This window comes from Poecilia reticulata, linkage group LG20, assembly GCF_000633615.1.
Source record: "Poecilia reticulata strain Guanapo linkage group LG20, Guppy_female_1.0+MT, whole genome shotgun sequence".
Classification (NCBI taxonomy): domain Eukaryota; kingdom Metazoa; phylum Chordata; class Actinopteri; order Cyprinodontiformes; family Poeciliidae; genus Poecilia; species Poecilia reticulata.
Genome location: NC_024350.1, coordinates 18,753,110 through 18,769,626, shown reverse-complemented (window position 1 = coordinate 18,769,626; position 16,517 = coordinate 18,753,110). Strand labels below are relative to the sequence as shown.

At 38.5% G+C, this 16,517-nt stretch overlaps 1 long non-coding RNA gene and 1 pseudogene across 1 annotated transcript; one reads left to right on the top strand and one right to left on the bottom strand.

Annotated features, from left to right (window-relative positions):
* Positions 1-3,110: 3,110 nt before the first annotated feature.
* LOC103456725 (tripartite motif-containing protein 16-like) lies at positions 3,111-7,328 on the bottom strand (annotated as a pseudogene).
* A 999-nt stretch (positions 7,329-8,327) lies between these two features.
* LOC103456726 (uncharacterized) lies at positions 8,328-10,651 on the top strand. The gene is made up of 3 exons (XR_532309.2): positions 8,328-8,467; positions 8,579-8,713; positions 10,454-10,651. It is a non-coding gene; the product is annotated as an uncharacterized LOC103456726 (long non-coding RNA).
* The last annotated feature ends 5,866 nt before the right edge of the window (positions 10,652-16,517 follow it).

Below are 16,517 nucleotides of genomic sequence, written 5' to 3'. Positions count from 1 at the left end.
GATAAGTGGAAGAAAATGGATGGATGGATGGATGGATGGATGGATGGATGGATATTCTTTAATAAAACACTGTAAAAGTGTCTGTTCATCAATTTCAATATAAAAATTATCAATCATTTCTATCAAGTAAAACATTGTGCTCTTTATTCAGAAATGCCCCAAAACAATTAAATAATCACATCAAGAGTTAGAAACTCTGTCTTTACTAATTTCTTTGATTGCCAAATATATTAATGTGTGTGAGAAAATGTGTCAATGGCAGATATTAACTTAAAATACTTTGTAAAACGGCACTTTGTGAAGTTCGGTCTATTCACTTGTATTAGCTTACTGGCACATATTCCACATTCAATATGGCGGACGCTGTTGCGTATTGCAGCAACGGGCTGGCCCGCTCCATGAGGCGTCTATGTATTAATGTCTATGGCGGTGAGAGCATCGTATCTAGCAAGACTGACAACAGTGATGGAAAAGACAGAGAAGCTCAACAGTAGTTGGGTTGGAAAGAACATGGGTCCATTTCCCACAACATATCTGTGTGAATTGAGCTTCTCTAGTCTGGCTACTATAAAAACTAAAACCAGAGAGACTGAGATGTTGAGGAAGAGCTTTGTCTTTCTTCAATTTCTGCCAGGAAATCTGCTGTTTTCATCCAAACATGCACAGGTTTCACACTAGGTGGGTAAAATATACAGATATTGACATGTACATGCAACTCTTCATATTGTAACAGTGAATATGAAGTGAAATGTTTCCCAAATATTATTGCTTCTTTCAGAATAAGAATTACTTTCTGTATTCTGGCTATAAGAATGCTTGTGGATTAGTTTGTTCTGCCATCTTGTGAGTGGCATAATGATATATTTTGTTTGTCAGAATAATAAAACATCACAAAAACCCTTATTTCTTCGGAATGAGGGTTTTTGTGTAGGAAATTTGAGGTGTTGCTGTGTGACAAAAAACGGCGTACTGTTACATGAACCTATAAGGCCCCGTTTACACGACAACGATTTCGGGGGAAAACGGAAGAGTTTTGTTGCGTTTGTAGTGCGCATTTACACGAAACCACCGAATGTTTTCTCTAACAACGGCACAGATTGAAAACGGGTTCCAGAGTGCGATATTTCTGAAACGTAGCGTTTTCCGTTGTGTGTAAACCTAGAAAACGGATCTTTTCTTCCAGAGAATCCCCAGCTCATGCATAGTATGACGCAAAACATAGCTGCTTCCTACAATCCACAGAAGAAGAAACTACTCACAATGCTGGTGTTACTGTTTCCCCATCAGATACGGTTCTCTCAGCGTCTCTTCACCGCTCCGCACCGCCCAGGTGGCAAAATACACGGCTGCTTTTTCAGCGCTCTTATGTAGAGAACTACGGACCAGGACCAGCCCGGCTCCAGACAAGTTTAACAGGGGGGCATCGACTTATTTTGGGGGCTATGAGTTTACGTAGCTGAACATAGACAACAACACCAGCAGCCTACAGGCTACTTGTTAACAAGCTTAACGTGCTGTATTGATATTAGCTAGTCATCTTTTAGCTATCATCACCTGCATCCAACAGCTTTACTCAACTCAGTCGGTTAGTTCGGGGGAAAAACTGTGCCAAGTTATTTACGTTTTGCTGGGTTGCTGCCATGATTCTAACACACACCTGCGCAGCAGCATCAGGTCTCCTTCGCTGCCTCACAGGTGTAAACCCAGCGCAAGCGTCTCAGCGTTCATGTTGCGTTTGAAGGCGGCTCGGAAAAACRGGTTACKACTTGTTAGCGACAGATAAAACTGTTTTAACTGCTGAAAAAGGTAACAGAGGACACGGATATTGGACGTGCGGGAACTCCTATTTTATCAAATTGATATAGGAATAACAGACTGYTGGCCATTCCAAGGTAAAAACAATAACAGCTTCCAGTCCGGGGCYCGCTACWGACASCGTRAAAGCTCMTACAAGGTGTTTCAGCAAAGTTATCCCACTTTTTCCAACTGCATGCGCCCTAATCAGACGCACACAATGCGTGTTYTCTCACRGAAATCCACATGCCTTCAAGTACAACTTTTTTTTAAACACATGCGCACTTTCAAAGTTTCAGCAAGAGCATTACACGTTTTCGATGTGTACCGTTACTGTGTAAACACAGATCGTAATCAGAACATTATCGTGTAAACGATCCAACAAAAACGGAACAAAAGTTTTTGTTGGATCGTTGTCGTGTAAACGCCCCCTTAGTTAAAACCAATTTACACATTCAATTTTCCTCATGAAATAAACTTTACTCATTAGCTTAGTGAATTGGTTGATTAAAATATTTTAACTGTAAAGTTCACTTCATATTGTTAAGCTCTTGTATATTTGAAATTAGCATTGTTTATTCCTTACACATGTTAGCATCCTGTTAAAGAGAATGCCAGACCTGAACAACTGTAGAAGAGTTTGCTTTTAAATCTGAAATCTTCGTAAGCAGAAAGTTGTATTTAAAGTTAAATTTTTCCTTTAACCCTTAAAGGGGAAACGGAGGAAGTTTTCCTCAGCAAACCTCAACTTATCAGTGTTTATAATGTGTGTCCTCTGCTGGCGCACACACACACACACACACATACTCCTGGAGCTGAACCGAGGTGTCACACGGTCGCAGAGTCTTTCCTGAGCCCACCTTCTTCCATCACTTTTTTATATATATGTGGCTTAATAAAATCAATAGTATTTGACCACAATCCTCTCTGCACTACAAACCTGTATTTTTCATAATCTAAACCATGAAAACAAAATGATCTGCTGTAGAACAGTTATCAATAATATTCGACTTTGCTGCATTATGCAGTGTTTAATATAGTCTCCAGAAATCATAATTATAAAATTTATTTTGACTGCTTGTAGTTCATATTTCAGCTTTGAAGAAAAAGTAATTTCAGCAAAATAATTTCCTGATTTGTCTCTACAAACACCCCAACTGTGTCAGAAATGGATTTAAAAATTCAAAATAAAAGAATAAAGAATATTTTCTCATTAATTTGAGTAGATATCATTACATTGTTGTGAGCAGGTCCAGAGTTGAGCTGCAGGAGTTAATGCCCAGCTTTCTTCTTCTTCTGCTCCTCTGGCTCTGCAGGCGTCGCCAGGTTTTCTGCCGATGGTAGTTGGCATGCCAACCGCAGCGGAGGTCCGTCGACGACTGCTGCAGGACTGCTGCAGGACTGTGTTTGACCACCAGACCTTTTTCTCTGTCCTGGAATCTCTGCTGAATTTTTTTTATCTCACTTGGAGCTTCTACTGCCTCTTAGTTATTTCTGCTGCAGCTGACAGTTTCTCACAGTAACAGACCAGGCAGACCCAACAGTACTGCTGGCTTACAATTTTCCTCCAGATCTTCAGGTCCAGCATAGCAGTGGTCAGCAGGCGCAGCTTGGAGTCCAGTCGTCTTCATCTGCTTCACTAAAGCTGCAAACATGGTGTTTTTCTTCCAAACTGGCATTGGTATGAACGTCCCCCTGCACTGAGGACAGCTGTGGATTCTCCTCTTCATCCCAATGGATTTTTGACAATTAAACGCCTTGAACTTTAACTAATCTGAGGGACTTTGAGCTTATTTGGCTTGATCTTTGGTGAATATACATTTTGGGCCAATTGGCATACACGATACGAAATGCTATACTTTCACATAGACGGACCGACTTGCACCAAACTTGGCATGAGTAATCTGTGTTGAAAACCCCGGAACAGGAAATAACATTTATTTTCTTGGAAAGCTCTATCTCCAAACCCCTTGTCCTAATCAAGATTCTCTTGTGTCAGAAGACACTCTCTGCTTTAAAGCACAAAGAGGTTTTACTGGAACACAAAGTCAGCTGTCACGCCCTCGCCCTACATATGTTTGCAACGTCCACATTTTCCAGCAGAGCTGCATCTAACTCACCATGATTTAGTCCGGTCCAACCACAAACAGGAACGCAGTCGAATATTTAGTAGGCGTGGCCTAAATTTGCCACAGTGCCCCCTAGAAGTCTTTAAAAAATCAGCCCCAAGCTGTGCTTTGACCAAGAATCATGTAATTCACTAGACATGTCATCTCAGGTCCAATCAAAACGTTTTTTTTAGCCAACAAAAAGTCAGTCATTTTGGATCATTTAGTCTGTTCTACACATGTTGTATCCTACAGCTTTTGACCTAGGACTTCATTATCAAAGTCTTGAAACATTAGAGATCAAAAGTTATCAAAAATGATTTGCTGCATCAAAGCATGTGGGCTTGGCCTCAAAATCTATTTGCCATAAAACATCAGGTTGGCATAACTTCAATAAACAATAATAAAGCTGCATGAGACTTTGTGTGTCATAACAAACCAGCAATGATCACATTCACCTGGTGAATTGGTGACATCACCTGGCCACGCCCCCTTTGAATAGGAAGTCACCTGCTGCTGGTTTTTTTCATTTTACTATTTGCTTTATACAGGTTTAAACCTGTGTTTGATATTGAACAACATAATCATTCTCCTTAAAACTGTACCCACCGGCCCTTGATAATCACATACGGGTTCAAAAGCCTACAGGAAGTACTTGCCAATCATTCATCACAAAGCAGGAAGTGACAATAACTCCTGTTTACAAGGTCAGTTCTCAGCCAAACTTTAAAAACTTACTGCTGGACTCGTATTGAGCTAGACTGAAGGCGAATGGGGAGATTTGCCAAATGCGCCACCTGGTGGACTAGTGTGGGAGTGACGTGAGGACAGACGGGGTTACGTGCCAAACCACCTACAGTTGCAACAAATGTTAAATGGACGGTGAGTTGTGAGAGCCGCCGACGTATGCAGCTATGTAGTTAGTCTGACTTTTAATATCTTTAAAATAAACAACCAATTATCTAAAGATAAAAATCGGCGATTGATTTGATATTTATTTTATTGACAGGTTAACTGATCAGTGCCTGTAATCTCTGCAGCAGTGGTGGAAGCAGAGAGTTCTTGGTACATGAAGGTGAAACCAAACATCTGATTTTCTCCAGCATCACGAGACACTGAAGGAAATTATTCTACATTTTAGGTGGCAAAACTCGCAATTTATTGCAATAATGAAGAGAAAACGTTCCACATTTCTCTGCAATCAAATTGTTTTATTGAAGAATGTCAGAGACGGAACAGAAGACATTAATTTTTCTGAATTAAAACAAAAAAAATTTTGAAAGAAAGTACATAAATTTTGAGTTGTTTGTTCTAGCCTCTTCTTTGGATTCCAATAAAGAAACTGAATCAATTCAGTTTACATCAAGATAATCAGCTCTGCAGAACATTGGAAGAGAAACCAGAATATCTAAATACATCAATACAAATAATGTAACACTACTAGAGTTCATAGTAATTCAGATTTTTATGTGGAGAAATATTTCTGTCATATAAAAATGAAAACATCAGCAGTGATTTCCTTTATGGCTCCCGAACACAAAAAACTACATTTTAAAAATAAAATATAAAGAACAGTAGATCAATGAACCCTGATCAACAATCAGAGAAAATCTATTTAAGTTTACGAACTCTGCAGATCCTATTCCAACCCAAACTCCAGCCAGCAGCGGCTGAGTAAATGTGGTCTGTACTCTGTGGATCAGAGTCATGGTTTCTGAGACGCTGTAGGACAGAAGACCTGCTCTGTGGTCCAGATACACCCCCAGTCTGGAGGAAACTGGACCTGAGATGGAGGTCCTGGTTCTGTTGTGGACAAATTGAAAATCTGTTTGGAAACGCACTAAAGCCCAAGATCCGTCATTATATCCAAATCTACATTCATTCCCATCTCCCACTCTGCTGATATCCTTGTATGTGACTGCTGTAGAAACACAGAACCCTCTCCACTTCACCTCCCAGTAACATCGTCCAGTCAGAGTCTCTCTCTGCCAGAACCTGAAGCGTTTTAGTGAATCTGTCTGGGTGACTAGAAAAAGACTGAGGTTGATTCATCGCTGTCACCTTCCTGTTCCCTTCTGAGAGAACCAGCTGTGTGTGAGCTGTGTTTGGATCCAGAGTGATTTCACATGAATACTTTAAGAATCCAGCTCTGCTCTTTGGTTCTGGTTCTGACAGTAGAACATCCACTTGAGTGACCATCAGTGAGATGTTTGTCCACAAGTCCCTCTTGATGTCTTGTAGTATATCTCTGAGCTCTAACACAGCTGCTGTCACGTCCTCAAAGTGTCTCAGAGGACGGATGTTGATGCTGGATGAGTGTTTAGACTCCCTGAGTGCTGGCAGTGAGGGGAAGTTGAGGAGAAACTGGTTGTGATCCTCTGTGTGTGAGAGCTGCTCCAGCTCAGCGTCTTTCCTCTTCAGCTCACTGATCTCCTGCTCCAGCTTCTCCTGAACATCTTTGACTCGACTCACTTCAGTTTCCTGCTGGGATCCGATCTGCTGCTTCACCTCAGACCTTCTTTTCTGGAGGAGACGGATCATGTCAGTGAAGATCTTCTCACTGTCCTCCACTGTTTTATCAGCAGAGCGWTTGATGGCCTCCACTTCCTGTTGAAGCAGCTTCACATCTTCCTCTCTGTCCTGGATTCTCTGCTGGATGTTTCCTCGTCTCTCCTCCAGCTCTCTCTGCCTCTCAGTCCTTCCTGCTTCAGCGGAGACTGTCTCATGGCCTTTATGTTCATCCAAGGTGCAGAGATAACAGATACATTTCTGATCAGTGCAGCAGAAGATCTCCAACAACTTATGCTTAGAGCAGATGTTCTCCTGGAGGTTGTTGGACAGCTCCACCAGCTTGTGTTTCTGAAAAGCAGCTGAATCATAATGAGGCTGAAGGTGTTTCTCACAGAAAGAGGCCAAACAGACCAAGCAGGACTTCCTGGCTTTCAGTTTTCTTCCAGTGCAGGAACCACAAGCCACATCTTCAGGTCCAGCATAGCAGTGGTCAGCAGGAGCAGCAGTCCAGTCTTTTTCATCTGCTGCACTAAAGCTGCTAACAGGGTGTTTTTCTTCAAACCAGGCCTCGGTATGAATGTCTCCCTGCACTGAGGGCAGCTGTGGATCCTCCTCTGATCCTCTTCATCCCAGTGGGTTTTGATGCAGGTCATGCAGTAGCTGTGTCCACAGGGAATGGTCACCGGATCCTTCAGTAGATCCAAACAGATCGGACAGGAGACTGTTTCTCGGTCCAGCTGATTCTGCTCCATTCCTGCTCTCAGTCACACTGACTGTGTGAGTTTTACTTCCTGAACATAGAAACCAGTTTGAGCTTTGATCAGTGCAGCCAATCAGCTTTTAGCTTCCCTGCATGTCTGTGCAGGAAAATATAGAAAATCAAGTTTTGGTTCCAGCGAGAGAACAGCTTTGAAGGTAAATGTTCAACCGTCATCCCAACAGTTTCCTTGTGCAAATATTTTAGTTCACTTTAAATAAGAAACTAACGATTACATTTTCTGTAAGATAAGTTAGAATGACTCCTTAATATAAAAAATAATACTAGTTCCACCTGCAGATTTTTTCACTTATTACAAGATATTTTTTCAGTAGTTAAAGTGAAATAATCTGCCAGTGGAGCTTCAACTTTTCAACAGTATTAATGAATTATCGGCTTAAGATAAGCTCATATATCTTGCAGAAGAGTCACTTCTAAGTTAGTTTTCGTCTTATTTCAAGTGTAATAAAATATTTGCTCTAGAAAGTAAATAAAAAATTCTTAAGATTTTGTGTTTTTGCAGTGTTTTCTTTGTGGCCACAGCTCAGATCTGACAGATCCAGCAGAAAACAAGAGACTGAAGGAGAGATGAGTCTGACTCAGGTGAGCTGATTTTAAATCAATAAGCATGAAAACGTATCTGTATAAACATTTTTATTATTTGATCAAATGTAACATGTCAAGCATAAGCAAAATGATCTTTGGTTGCTGCAGACTAAAAGGCGTTTCAGTTGTGATGCATTTAATGAACCAGAAGAAAATCACATTCTGGTTTGATTCATCCTCAGGTTTTATAAATCACATTCTGGTTCTTTTTTTTTTTCTTTTTTTTTTTTGCTTGGCAGCAGTTAGAAAGGCAGGAAAGTTGCAGCTTTTGTCGTTTTGTCTTTGCACCGTCGTCTCAGTCTTTTGTGTCCTTAATGGCCGTCAACTGGAGGACAGTTTAAGTTTCCCTGTGATAATGAAAGTAAACAAACAGAAGAGAAGTTATTGTCAAACATTATTTACCCAGATCTGCTTTAGTTATTGAAAGTAAACAAATAATCAGCTTAAACAAAGCTTCTTGTTTTATATGAAGGCATATAAAACACATTTAGTTCAGATTTGACCTCAGAGATATTTTAATCAGCAGAATGTTTTATTAATTCTCACCTTCTCTCTCTTGCTTTTCAGCCAATGGGAATCCGGATTGATGCAAAATCTTTTACCACCTTTGACCTCAACGCTGCAAAGTGAGAAACAGCAGCTCAGTAATTTTATTGTCACCGTTTGATTCCATTTTAACAAGAAAATCAATGTAAGAAACATTAAAATGACCTAAATATTATTTAGAAAATCCTGAAAACTATAAATACAGTCACCATTTGCTTCAGTGTTATGGCCTCTTAACAGATAATTATACAAACAGGTTTATGAAAAACCTCAGTGAAGATTAAAGATATTCTCCAGGAGCTGCTGATGCTAAAGTCGACCACTAGATGGAGCTCCTTGTTTTACATCGAGGAGAAAGTCAGACCTGCACTGAGAGCTGAAAGAAGAAGCTGTAAGGATGAGCTTTTAGTTGATTTCTGCTGTTCTTACATGTAGAAGTGCTTCACACAGGAAACTCCTGGCTTCTGTTCAAAACACTGTAAGATTTCCCCGCTGACGTTTTCTGAGCCTCTGTCACAGCAAAGGCACTGAGGACATCCGGCTGCAAACACGGCAGGAGAGACCAAAACATGAAGGAAACGAGGCTCACAAACATACAAAATGTTACCATTCAAACCTCAAATATGTTTTATAGCAATTCTTCATATATTTACTGACAAATTTAACTGTTTGATACCCAGAAGATGGACACATTTTCAGACAAACATTTTAAAGGGTTGGTTCTGCAACGACTGGAGACGGAATGAGTCGAGTGATGATTAACAAAATGTTTCTGAAAAATAAGACCGGCTATGTTCTCAAAAAGACGTTTCTAAATTTCTCAATTCATGTAGGAAAACTGTTGAATTTAAGGAAATGTTTAACAAAATAATTGGAAATGTAGTTTTTATTTTCTTATTGCATATTGTTTTAGATTCCAGATTCATTCATAAAAATTAATAAATTAAAGCCAAATTAGAACTGGATCTGCAAAAATAACAATAAACCAAAACGTGCCAGTTAATCCACCAAAGTCCAGGGCCTAGTCAAAGCACAGGCCTTGGTCTCATGCACATGTAGTGATTTCACCATAAACGTTTTCTTGAAGTTTTCGTTTTCAACATACTTTTCTCTTTTAGGGGAGAAACTAAGTCCCAATAATCTTTTAACGTTTTGTTCTTGATCAGGAATTTTATGAGTTGAGTTAAAAAAATCAAACATCTACAGCAGGGATGTCCAAAGTGTGGTTCGGGGACCATCTGTGGCCCCCGAACTGCATCACAGGTGTCTGATCCAGATGGAGACTTTTTATTTTAATCAGGTGAAATTATGACTGACATCATTTTATTATAATAGAAAATGTGAAACACAAACAAGTTTTTATGTTTTTCTAATACATAAAATAAATTTTTTCTAATACATTTTTCTTTAATAAAAATTAGAGCTAAATTTATCCAGAGACTTTTATTGAAAAGTCGACTTTGATGCGCCAACAAAATTAAATCTGGCCAAATACAGGAATTAATTTGAAACAAAACGTATAAATCATTTCTTTTTACTGGAAATAAATTTATTCAGTTGAGCCCAAAATAATTTTAAAACAAGATTCTTTTAATACAGCAAACATGTCAAATCATTTTACATGGTTCTATAACATGTTTTGTAAAAAACAACAAATCAGGCTTTATTTTTTGTCTTTTACAAAAATAAAGGACAAAAATATTTTTGACTCTTGATTTTGACCCTCATGACAAAAAGTTTAAAAACTCCTGGTCACAATCTGATCACTGGAATTTGCAGTTTGAGGCCTAAATCTTAAATACAATATAAAAAATTGGGAGTTTTATCTTAAATTTGACCATCAAACTTTATTTTTACTGAGTTTCTGCAGCACTAAAAATAAATTTTGTCACATTTTCTGAATCTGTTATCAGTTACGCAGAAACACATTGAACTAAATGTAATTAATTTACATTATTCTAACAAAAACAGATATAAAATTATTTATTGCACAAATAAACAGGAAGCAGAAATACGTCTACCCAGAGAATTTTATGCTGCTTCAAAATTCAGAGAAACGATTATCTCACTAATAATGTGCTTTAAACTCTTCATGTTTAAAGCACTCTTCTACATGTTTTTTTACCTTCAGACGGAGGGATGAAGATCAGAACCGCCATGATGAGCAGAAACATTTTTTCCCCTGAAGGTGAAAGTTTGTTGTGATCTGCAGAAAAAGCTGCTGAATGTTTCTGTTCAACCGTTTAGCAGCAAAATATGTGAGCAGGAAGAAAAGATTGTCGTCTTTGGCAACGATATCGAAGAGGAAATTAAGAAAGATAAAGACAGAGGACAGAAATAAAAATAAACATTCTCATGCGCCGCAGTTTGGTGCAGCTGAACCGGTTCAATCAGAGAAACGACTGTTTGCTAATTAAAAATAGTGGCTGTTGAGACGACGACGCTCAAAACAAAGAAGGTCTTCAGAAACTGAAAATGTTTTTCCACCAGGGAACCAAACACAGATAACATCCAATGCTGCAGGTCTGATCAACGTTCAACTCAACCCAACCATTTAGAGTGGTCTAGTCAAAGTCTCTGAGAAGTTTCATAAGCATTTTGGCATTTAGCAAATAGAAATAATTTTGTTAATTCTCTAAAATATTAAAGTTTAGTCTGATTTAACTTCAGATGATGAGAAAATGTATTTTTATTATGTCTGTAAATATCTGATTTCAAGTTCAAACATTTTCCAAACTTTACATTTTAATCAAATGTTCAGTTCAATTTTATTACAAAACTATTCAGTTTGAACATCAAACTTCCAAGGACTTGAAAACCCTTCCAAACCTTGAAAACATCAAACTGAAATTCAAGGATTTTAACAAACCTGTGATTAAATATAATTAGCATGAATGTGTTAGCATTTAACTCTTTACTCTGATATTAATTTTAATTTTTAACATTAACTTATTTTGTATTTTCTGTATGTAATTTAATAAATGTAATAACGTAGAACAGTGGATGGATGATGCTCCAGCTGTTGGAGGAGAAAATTAGGTGGAAGGATGAACTTGTTTTGCATTTGCTGTGCTTACAAAAAGAAGTGTTTGCGGCTTTTCCTGCTTTTTGTTCGAAACACTTGAAGTTTTCCACGTTTGCCTTCTCTGAGCCGTCCAGGCAGCAGGGTGGACAAACCAAACATTTCACTCCAGACGACGACCCTGAAGAAACGAGGAACAAAAATAGATTTAATTATTTCTGATCAGAACGGAAAATAACTGTTTATCATAAAACATGTTGTTGAAACTTGGTTCAACAACTGCATATTGTAGATAAACAGAAAAAATAAAGTTAAAAAAATCACATACAAGTTCTGATAAAAAGAAGGAAATTCCTGAGTTTTAAGTTAAAGATTTTCTAGAGAGGAAAAAACCTCAGGATTTTTCTAGAAAAATCTTGAAAAAAAAGTCTGAATTTGAAAAGTTGAAAAATTGCTTTGAAAAAAAGGACATTTTCAGATTAATCTCCGAAATATAGAAAAAAAATCAAGAAAATTTCTGAGTTTGAAAATTTTAAACATTTCTAGAAAAATCTCAGAAATGTTAAGGATTAATCTGAGAAATCTTTAAAAATGTTCTGAGTTTCAAAGGTATAAAGTTATTCTAAATTTTCTGAGAATCTATTTCCTTGGTTTTTCAACTTTTCAAACTCAGAAATGTAGTGTTTTCTAGAAAATTATCTAAATTTGTCTACACTGGCCGCCATAATGTGTCTGATTGTGAGTCAGGCAGCTTTTGAAATAAATCAGATTTAAAAGCTTACAGGCTAACAGCTGTTAGTTTCTATGATTTCTGGTATTTTTTAAAGTGTGGCTATCAGTGTAAATGTAGTTTCTGCAAACAGGAGTTCCTGGATATAAATAGATTTGCTCAGACTGGAACAGCAGCGGCTGCTCAGTCAGCTCCTTTGGCTCTGGCAGCACTCAGCTCAGATCTTCCTCCATCTGCTCCGGATCAGGATTATTCAAATCCTTAGAAAGTGACTCAGTTCTGTGTTGGAGATGTTAACACAGAGCTTTGACTGGTGGCTTCATCCTCAGCTGACAGTCAGACACGCTTTGGGAACAAAAATACACAAAGTGATCAGACATTTAAGAAATATTTCATCAGATTATTGATTGTTTCTCTTCTGGATGTTTTCTCTCCAAGCAGCCAAAGTTTCTGTTAAAGTCTCTTGGTCAAAACGTCTCCAGACTCCTGAAGATCTCCTCCAGGTTCTTCTCTTGCTGCTCATTTTAAACCCTCACTGCTCCTGTTTCATGCTCCAGGCTCTGCTCTGCACATTATCCTGCTGATCAAATCACGTGAAAAAGCATGAAGAATCTCCCAATGCGGGTCAAGAACCTCCAGACATCAGCAGACACCAGAACTCTCCAGGTTGGACTTGGACACGTCTCTGGTTCTTCCAGTCATCAGTCGTCTCAGTGATTCAGCCTGGAGCAGCAGGGAAACCCAGACATCTGACACTCTGACGGGATTCCTCTGCTTCTCCTGGACCCGGCAGAAAGTTCTGGGTCTGTCAGTGGAACCTCCAGAGGAAAAGGTCCAGAAGGTTCTGATACCAGACTCTGATGGATCAGGACACCTTGTTGGTTCCTCTGTGATCCACTCTTCTTCTGGTGTCGGCTTCAGGAGAGTTTTTAAGAAAATAACAAGTGATAATAATCAGCAGTTAACCTTTAGCAGCCCCCAGCGGGCATTAATGGAACTGCAGCTGCTCCCCTTCAGCTGGAAATCACTCAGAGCGCCGAGCATTTTAATAAACGGACAGATTAATTGTTTTCTGCTGGGATCTGAAGTGAGACGAAGCGCTGAAGATGATCTGACCTGGAGGTTTTCTGACAGAAGGATCTTCATTCTTTCCTCACTTTGACTCTCACCTGGTTTCTCTGCAGCCTCCTCTTTAAATCTCTGCCTCCAACAATCATTCATCTCAGAAAACAAGAGATTCATCTCCTCATTTCAGACACTCCTGGGTCCAAAACACTCTGCCAGTGAATCCATGTTGAACCAGTTCAGACTGGTTTGTTCTGCTGGTCCCAGTAGGAACCAGGAGATGTTTGTTGGTTTGAGGATGAAAGTTGGAGGATTTATTCTGAGCGGCGCCGACATGCTGCTGTGTCACCTGACGTCTCAGATCAGACAGAAAACATGAAGCTGCTGAAGATCAATTTAACATCGTTATGCAAGAAGCCGCAGAAAAGTGATACATTGTAAAAACTAGTTCAGAGTCTGTGATGTTTGGTAGAGTTTCTGCAGATAAATCAACAGATTTAGTTACTAATTAATATCATTGTTCTTTATCACATATGAAAACTTTAATGATTTAAATGTAAATTGATAAATGTGATTGTTATTGTAAATTTTCCAAAATGGATAAATAATGGATGTTTACTTTGGGAAAACTTTAATAATCTGACAGTAATAAACATAAATATCTTCATTTGAAAATCAAAAATGCCAAGAAGTTTTAGAGTTTATTGTTGCTTTTCCCCATGTATTAAATTAAATTGTATTAGTTTCCTTCAGGGCTGCACAGTGGCGCAGTTGGTAGAGCTGTTGCCTTGCAGCAAGAAGGTTCTGGGTTCGATTCCTGGCTTAGGGTCAGGGAGTTTGCATGTTTGCATGTTCTCCCTGTGCATGGTGGGTTTTCTCCAGGTACTCCGGTTTCCTCCCACAGTCCAAAAATATGACTGTCAGGTTAGTTGGCCTCTCCAAATTGCCCCTAGGTGTGAGTGTGTGTGTGCATGGTTGTGTGTCCTGTGTGTCTCTGTGTTGCCCTGCGACAGACTGGCGACCTGTCCAGGGTGACCCCGCCTCTCGCCCGAAACGTTGGCTGGAGATGGGCACCAGCACCCCTCCCGACCCCACTGAGGGACAAGGGTGCAAGAAAATGTGCAAGAAAATGGATGGATGGATGGATAGTTTCCTTCAAGACATTTTTTTTTCAACTCTTGAACATAATTTTCTTCAGATCAAAATGTATCAACCTATATTGACAGAAATTTTCCCTTCACGTTTTTGTTGCCTCTTCAAAAATGAACTAAAACAAACTTTTAACGGTTGATAATCTAATGTAATGTTTTAAACAGGTTGTATCAAATCATTATTATTCTGTACTCTCCAGCTCCCACCTTGTCCAGGCAGCTGACTCTCCGTGGGATAGACGATCTTCCCGCAGCGGGTTCATCCTCCGGACCTCCTCTGGACTCTCCGGCCGATAAAAGTCCGTTTGTTCCGCAGAGACGGAATGAGAAAAAGCCGCTCCAGCTGGAGTTGAACCGTTTTTAAAGAAACTGAGCCGCTGAGAGAGAAGAGAGGAAGTGAGCCTGTTTTCTCTGAGCGGAGCTCCGAGGCTGGATGCTGCTCACGCTGAGCTCAGGAGTCAAGCTGGAGACAACCGAGCCGGAAGGAAGCCGGGCCCGGCCCTTTCAAAATAAGAGCGGATTTGAAGGAGAAAAAAAAAACGAATTTACCAATAAATAAGTTTAATTAATACGTTTATTGAAAAAACAAGTGACACACCAAACCAAAAGTAATATTTTTATTGATGTATTTACAATTCATCTATGTCTCTCTGTTTCTCTCTCTCACAGCTGAATCACATGAACTTTGTGTTAATATATTATGAAGCTACATTTGCAGCACAAAATGTCATTTTGTTAGTAACTTAAACAAACCTGGTTGCTGTTTCACAAAGGTAGGATTATTAAACCCAGGATCAGAGATAAAACCAGGTTTGACAAAGCTCCATCATTTCATCACATTTCATCTGCTTTACAAAGACCAAACCAGCTGAGCAAGTGCAGCAATATCTATACAAGATTAATTCAGGTGAATCTGCATCAGCAGATTTCTTGAGCAGATCAATGAGATCAATCATTCATTGATGCTACAGTAGATAAATTGCGTTCACCATCCCTCACACCAAAATAACAACACTTATGAGGAATTGAAGCCAATCATACTCGATAAAAAAAAACTGCTGCTACAATAGCAAACAATAGCAGCTCGATTAAATATGTAATTATCCCAAAACATACATTCTTAAACCAATTTTAAAAGGTCATTATACATGCCATTTGCTTAAATAAACAACCTTAAACTTATAAACAGTGGAAGTTAATATAACAAGTGAATCTGGTAGCAGATTAATTCATGTTACTCTTTTCTGATCCACAACTTATTTATACAGAACAAACATGAACAACAGATTATATACAAGAACATTCGCAGTTTCTGGGAAGTTTGTGGTTAAAATGTTAATATGCAAATTATTTATACAAAAACTTTAAAGACCCTTCATTAGTTATACCTACAGTTAACTTCCTGTTTGAGATGTGATGCTTTTGTTTTGAAGGAACAATTTCTTGCTTAACTGTCAGAGTAAAAGCAGCTTAATGACAAAAAGACAAAAGATAAATTATAACAGAGCTTCTAAGATTGTAGCCACCTGGATGAAGACAAAACATAATGTAATTTAATAATGTAAATAAGTATTTGTTTTAAATGTTGTGTTTTAATTCTGCATTACGTTGATTATATAACAAAACTAAAGTTAATTTCAAGCTACATTAAAATTCATCAGTAAAGTATGCTATAACTAATTTGGCTCTACTTGATTATAAAACCTGAGTTTCTTTATGACCCATTTCTCTAATCCCCTAAAAACTGCAACGGTTTATTAAAGGCCTTTATGTCAAACTTAGAACAGAGAAACCAAATAGAACTGGAAGATATCCACACTGATGCTTTTAAAATTGATAATGTTATATTCTAACATCATGATGTTACAAAAACATTTAGAATGAAAACCAAAATTAATTATTGCAGCATAATAAAAAAGACAAAAGAAAACAAAACTCATCAGTTTTTCATCGCTGACTGAACAGATGAAGCTCCAGGATTAATCCAGATGTTAGCATGTTAGCCTGGTCTGGAGCAGCTAGCTTCACAGAATGAATCGCCATGGCAACGTACGCGTTTCTTCTGTTGTGAAACTGAATTGAGGTTTAATTAAACCAGAATATCYGGAAMATTATGRCTTAATYCACGATCCTGGTTTTGTGAAAAAGTCCTCTGGATATTTATAAGCCTCATTACTGGAACATAAAGTTTCAACCAGAGTTATAATAGTTTTGGGCTTTAAATTTA